Source organism: Belonocnema kinseyi, chromosome 1, assembly GCF_010883055.1.
Source record: "Belonocnema kinseyi isolate 2016_QV_RU_SX_M_011 chromosome 1, B_treatae_v1, whole genome shotgun sequence".
NCBI classification, from domain to species: Eukaryota; Metazoa; Arthropoda; class Insecta; order Hymenoptera; family Cynipidae; genus Belonocnema; species Belonocnema kinseyi.
Window position 1 is genome coordinate 167162885 of NC_046657.1, and position 6364 is coordinate 167169248.

Sequence of the window (6364 nt, forward strand, 5' to 3'; positions counted from 1 at the left end):
ATGATGCATAATATTCACCAGTGATTGTTTCACCCTTTTCCAAGTAGTCAATAAGTATAATTTCACGTGCATCCCAAAAAACTGTAGCCATAACCTTACCAGTACTATGATTTTAGCAAATGACTTGTTATTAAAAATAAAGTAATATTAAATTACGATGATTTGAGTATTACGATAAATAAGTATTTCGTCCTTAAGTCAGCAGTTTCATTCGAAAGTCTTTGTTTGAGAGATTCGTCAAATCTGTTCACGAAAATATCACATACATACTAATTATTTAATTCTAACCACCTTGGTATATTAATCCGATTCATAATGTAGGTAAGAATTCGGGGCTGCAAATAAGGGCTAATTTGCACCACAACGAAATAATAAACATCATTTCTGGTAATATGTTTGAAATTACCCCAACTGTTATTAGAAATAAAAATGTTTCTTCTTCTGATCCGCATAAATTTTGTGTTAATGAGATTGAAATTTTCTCTGAAAATAATATGAATCCTACAAAAATCGCATCAAGCTGTACGCTTGAGGTGGTACAACAAATAGAGGAATCTGCAACGAAGGACGCGATTTCTCATTTGTTAATTGAAGTTTTGTTTCAAAATAATGCATTATGCAATAGTTTGTTCAATCAGAGTTTTAAACAAAGTCCCGAATTGGCTAATAAATTACCTGATATTATGATTATTGATCATAATCATACAGAATTACTAGAAGTCGATGAAGTTCTTGAACAATTAGATTTTTTACATTGTCATAATTTGGATCTCAAATATAATTAGATTGACTACATGACTGATGTTCGATCGAACGCGTGTACATTAATGGGGGTAGAGACTGAAAAGCGGTATATTTCTAATGATAAAATGAGTAAATTCCAAGAATTATTTTCAGTAAAAATTAAAAGTGCTGGTACTTATCAACATTAAATAAAATTCAAAAGTAATCAGTCTGTGTTTAGGAAAACTTATCCTGTCCCTTTAGTCTATCGAGATGCAGTCGACAGGGAAATTCAAAAAATGTTGGAGGTTGGCACAATAGAAAGATCGAATAGTTCCTATCTCCCGTGTGGAAAAATTTCGTGGCAGTCTTATGTAGAGAGATCGGCTGGCTAGACAGAATCTAGACAGAATCTGACAGGGTGCTGGCCTTGGCCCTCTTAAACGGACTCGATTGCAAAAATTTCAAAGATTCATCGAAGCGGTCTGGCTGGACCCTTCTCAGACGGTCTCGGTTGAAAATAGGAAGTGCTATCGTGACAGTGTATGGTGTAATCTTCAGCAGACAGAAATGATTGGGAAAACCTAAAAGAATATTAAAGTTTGCAGGAAAGTTTTGTGTTGAAGTCAGATTGACACATGTCTAGGTTTGTATACACACTATTTTTTTATAATTGTTGAGGGATATAATATCCACTTATATGAGATAAGATTAATTGATTCTTTCTCAAATTGCAACCTAACCTACAAAAGACCAGAGAGGAAGATTTTATATATGTCTTTACATCGTACTGAATCTATTCCTAGCCACATTTTAAATAAAAACGAAGATGGACAATAATGATTTGAGAAAAATGTTGTGTTATGTTAATTGTCGCCTATCCCTCTGCGTCCGTAGGATGGCTATACTTATGAACAATGTCGTGAATTGTCTGCTATTTTGTTATCAACACATCAGTCAAAATATCCTGCTTTGAAATCACCCAACACAATAAGGAAAGAATCTATGTAATAGTATTTAAAACTTGATAAAAAATCTTTATTGATCAATGATTTTGTAGGTTATGTTAATTGTCACGTATCACTCGGCGTGATCATTATTATATAATAGTTGAACTTAAAGTAAACTAAATTAATTTTCAACAAAAAAACGAATAAATGATGAATCTTGAACTGAAATATTTCAATTTAATCCTTGCTTGCCACGCATCTATAGAATAACATACTTGCCACACCGGGATAATTTCTTACCCCAGTGACGAAAACTGTCATAAAAAATAAACTACTGAATATTTTAACTTGAAATATTTTCGAAAGCATACTGAAATTCTGATTTAAAAGGTAGTGTACTATCTGTGAAGTTCTGATACTTTTTCCCCTCCTCTTTCTGTACGGTCCAATCTAGACCATCGCGTGGTAAAAGCGTTACACGTCTGGCCAGCGTCTGATCAGCTCGTCTATTCTGGATGAGCTGATCAGCGGCTGGTCAGCGCCGTCTAATCTAGTCCATCTTATGGTTTAGGCGTTACACTTCTGGCCAGCGGCGCTATTAGACCGTCTGTCCAGCGTCTGACCAGACACAAGACGGTCTGGCCAGCGCCCCGAAATTTTTCCACACGGGCTTAATCCATTGCGGATTGTGATAAAGAAAAACAGTACAATTAGGGTTTGTTTAAATGCACGATATATAAACAATATAATTGAGGCGGACCATAAGTCTCCTCCAATTATTGGAGAGTTGCTGCAGAAATTGCATGGTGTTTGTCATATGTCGATCACTGATCTTACCAATAAATACTGACAGATTCCATTAAAGGAAGAGTCTCGATAGTATACGGCATTTCTTTATGATTCTGAATTGTGTCAATTTTGCCGGATACCTTTTGGGTTAGAGACTGCAGGCTCCAGATTTGATAGATCGCTGAACCAAACATTAGAAAATAAATTTAATTCGATTTTAACTACATACATTGATGACCTTCTGATAGCCACTAAGGACTCGGCATTGGTACATTTTACTGCTTTGGAATCAATTTTTACTCTACTACAACGCTGAAAAAAATGGTTAGTTGCGACAAGAAGTTCCTTATTAGTAGAGTTGGTATAAGCTACAACTACATCGATGGTAACAGTTTTAACAGTAATCAGTTTTCTACGGTAACAAGTCGCTGTTAGTTCTCCTATGAAGGTTATATTAGTGAGGGTAAAGGTTACAAGTTTCGGCCCTTGGCGATATTGGCAGAACTGAGTTCTGAGCAGTGCTGCCAACATTCGCATCGAAATGTTTCGTCATGTTTTCGATGATCGCCATTTTAATCTGAACCTTTACGTATAATGTGTAAACACGTGGAAAATTTCGAAGAGCATCGTATAGATCTTTAGGGCGTCCTCTACGGCCTACGCTTAGGGCACCTTTTTACGGAGACCTGTTTTGAAATAATCGTGGAATTAATATTTTTCATAGGACTTATTTCTAGTTACTTTATTGTTTTATGGCAAATTTGATTGATTGATAACCTATAGATGCGAACTCGATGTGTCAAATAAATTCAACGAATACTTCAGAACAGGCCTCCGTGAAAAGGTACCCTAATTTGTATAAATACATCATCGTGACAATTCAGCTTGCCAGCGGGATGAATATAATTTATATGAATAGTAAGAAAATATAACATTGAATAGTAATATTATATAAGATTATATAATAGTGAGGATTACTATTTTAAGTAGTAATATCAACTAATTTATTTGTAAAATAACTAATTTAATAGTAAGACTTAATAACTAAAGTAGTTACGCTTAATATTTAAAGTAGTAAACACAACTACCTGAAAGTAGTAACTACCATCGAAAGTTGTAGCAAGAAGCAATAAAGTAGTAAGGAGAACTACTACCAATCTTGCGAATAAAAGTAGTAGCCTCAACCACTTTAATACTAGCAGCATATATTACAAACTAAAATAGTTGGGCCTATTACTTTGTTAGTTGTCCCAACCAACTATTTTTTTGAGTGAAGATAACCAGCATTTACTAAAATTATCAAAATCTATTTTTTGCTAAACAGAATTTTGCTAATTATATGATGTTGAGGCATTATATACCAGATGCGACGTTTAAGTTACAAACTGATGCATTTAATAAAGGTGTTAGCGGTATTTTATATCAAATTGATAGTGAAGGTCGACATCGTATAATCTTGTTAATTTCCAAATGTCTCAATGCCGCAGAAGTTAACTATACCAGGACAGAAGAAGAGCTCCTTGCAATCGTGTACTCTGTTACTAAGTTAATAACGTTTTTGATAGGAAAAATTTTTGAAATCGTCACCGATCATAAGGCGCTAATTTTTATGCAAAGCAGGTTGCATCAGAATTCTAGAATTACTGGAAGGATTACTGCATTACAACAATATGAATTCAAAGTGAAGCATGGCTCGGGGCTTGATAACGTTGTTGCCGATTTTTTTAGCCGAAATCCAGACGGGAAATCTGAAAATGTAGAACTGGATACATTGGTAATTAGTCACTTGATTATAGATTTACCTATACGTTTAGAGGAGACTCGTATTTGTGCATAAGATTTGAATAGGAATCTGCGTAATGATTTTAAGAACATCATTAATTTGCAGTTGCAAGATTAATATATCATACAAATTAAAAAGAAACTGAGTATCAATAAAAATCAAGAATATTTTGAGTTTCGCGAGGGAGTCCTTTTTCATACAGATAGATATGTTTGTTCTAGGCACATCGTTGTTCCCGAAATATTGACTGTCAAATTAATTGATCATGTGCATGCAAAATTGGGTCACCCAGGAGTGTATAAGACTTTAATATTCATAAGGTAATTTTTCTATTGGAAATCCATGCTCCATTATACAAAAAAATCTGTAATAAATCGTGATCTATGTCAAAGAGTAACACCAGCTAATACTAAAATGGAAGGAAAATATAATCTAGTAAGATCAAATGGCCCTCGAGACCTAGTCACCATTGATTTTTACGGCCCTTTATCTAGATCTGTTAGTGGCGTATAATATATATTTGTTGTCCTGGATGCATTTTCGAAATACGTTAAATTGTATCCAATAAAAAAAGCAAGTTCTATTATTTCAGTTTAAAAAGTTCTTGAGTGATACGTTCCCGAAATAGGAAAACCTAAAAAAAAATTGGCCGATAATGGAACTCAGTTTACATCTCCTATTTGGAGTAGTAAACTTCGACAAGTAGGCGTTGATGTTGTATATTGCTTAATTCGACATCCTAAGAGCAATCCAACTGCACGTATAATGGGAGAACTTGGCAGATTTTTCCGTAACTTTGGTTTACATTCTTACTCAGGTTGGGCTAAGTATATACGCAAAATTGAGTCTTTCCTTAATATTAGTACTCACCACAGTACGGGATAAACTAAGCTGGAATTGCATTTCGGAATCAAGCCATCTGACCAAATTCAGAAGTTGGTTAATTTTCCGGGGGTGGATGATATTGCACATGAGACTAAGATTCTTTTGGCCCAAAAACGAATTGATAGACATTTTAAACAGCGTCAAACGAAACAGAGATCTGTTTTGTCCATTGAATTGGAAGTTGGTAACTTGGTCCAATTGCGCATTATTTCTATTCTTGACTGTATAATTATGTAATTTGGTGTGTGACTGAACTTTTTACTTTTGTGCATAACATTCGCATTCTGCGAAATATTATAAAAGGGGAATAATGAGACAATCGACATATTGAAATTTGAAGTATTCCCGCGTCTTAGAGCCGGCGGTTCTTAAGTAATTATTTTGTTAAATTTAAGAATCAGACTTTGATTGGTGCGTACAAATGTTTGTTATCACTCGACCAAAGCTTGGAATATGCGAACGGTCAAAGCGAACTAGCGACATAGCGTTTCTGGGTGAGTAGATTGTTATCTTCCTCAATCAGTATAAAAAGTACAAAAGTGTAATTGTTTTGCTATAAAACGGGCTTGATTTTTTCTGTTTCTTATAGGGAACACGAAAGCCCTATTTGTTGAATTTCATTTAATCAACCGTTTTCTTGGGACCATCTACGGCTTAATCGATCATCACGGACAAAACCCCAAGATCTTCTGAAAACTCTTTTATTTCATCGTCCTGCCGACAAAATTCTGTTTGTTTCATCATGTGAGTTTAAATAAAGACGTCGTTCCTTATCGCCGTCATTAAAGTATTTCATCTCATATACAAATTGAAATTGACCTTCACGTTAATAATTTAGTATGACCGTCTTGCTCCATTTTTATCGGGATTTTATATTAGATTCTTGTTATATTAAACATTGACTGGATTTTAATCGAGCCGCTAAAATCTGATTTTCCTTAATATTCGATTACTTCAATTTATGTATCTCATAGAAACGTATTTTAAATGTTTAAAGAATGATTGTGTGAATGATTTTTAGCATTCGCGAGCTACATCATCTGCCCCCTTTGGGCCCTATGTGGAAAATCCGATCGGACCCAGATCGGAACTTGGGAATAAGTTGGACAATTTCTGCACGGGCACCGGCTGAAGGGACTGCACGTGGACGGCTGCAAAAAAAGTTGACCCTCGGTCGGGCTTCTCATTGTGCATCGTATTTGCTGGGTCCCAAAATACGGTCACTAACAATGAG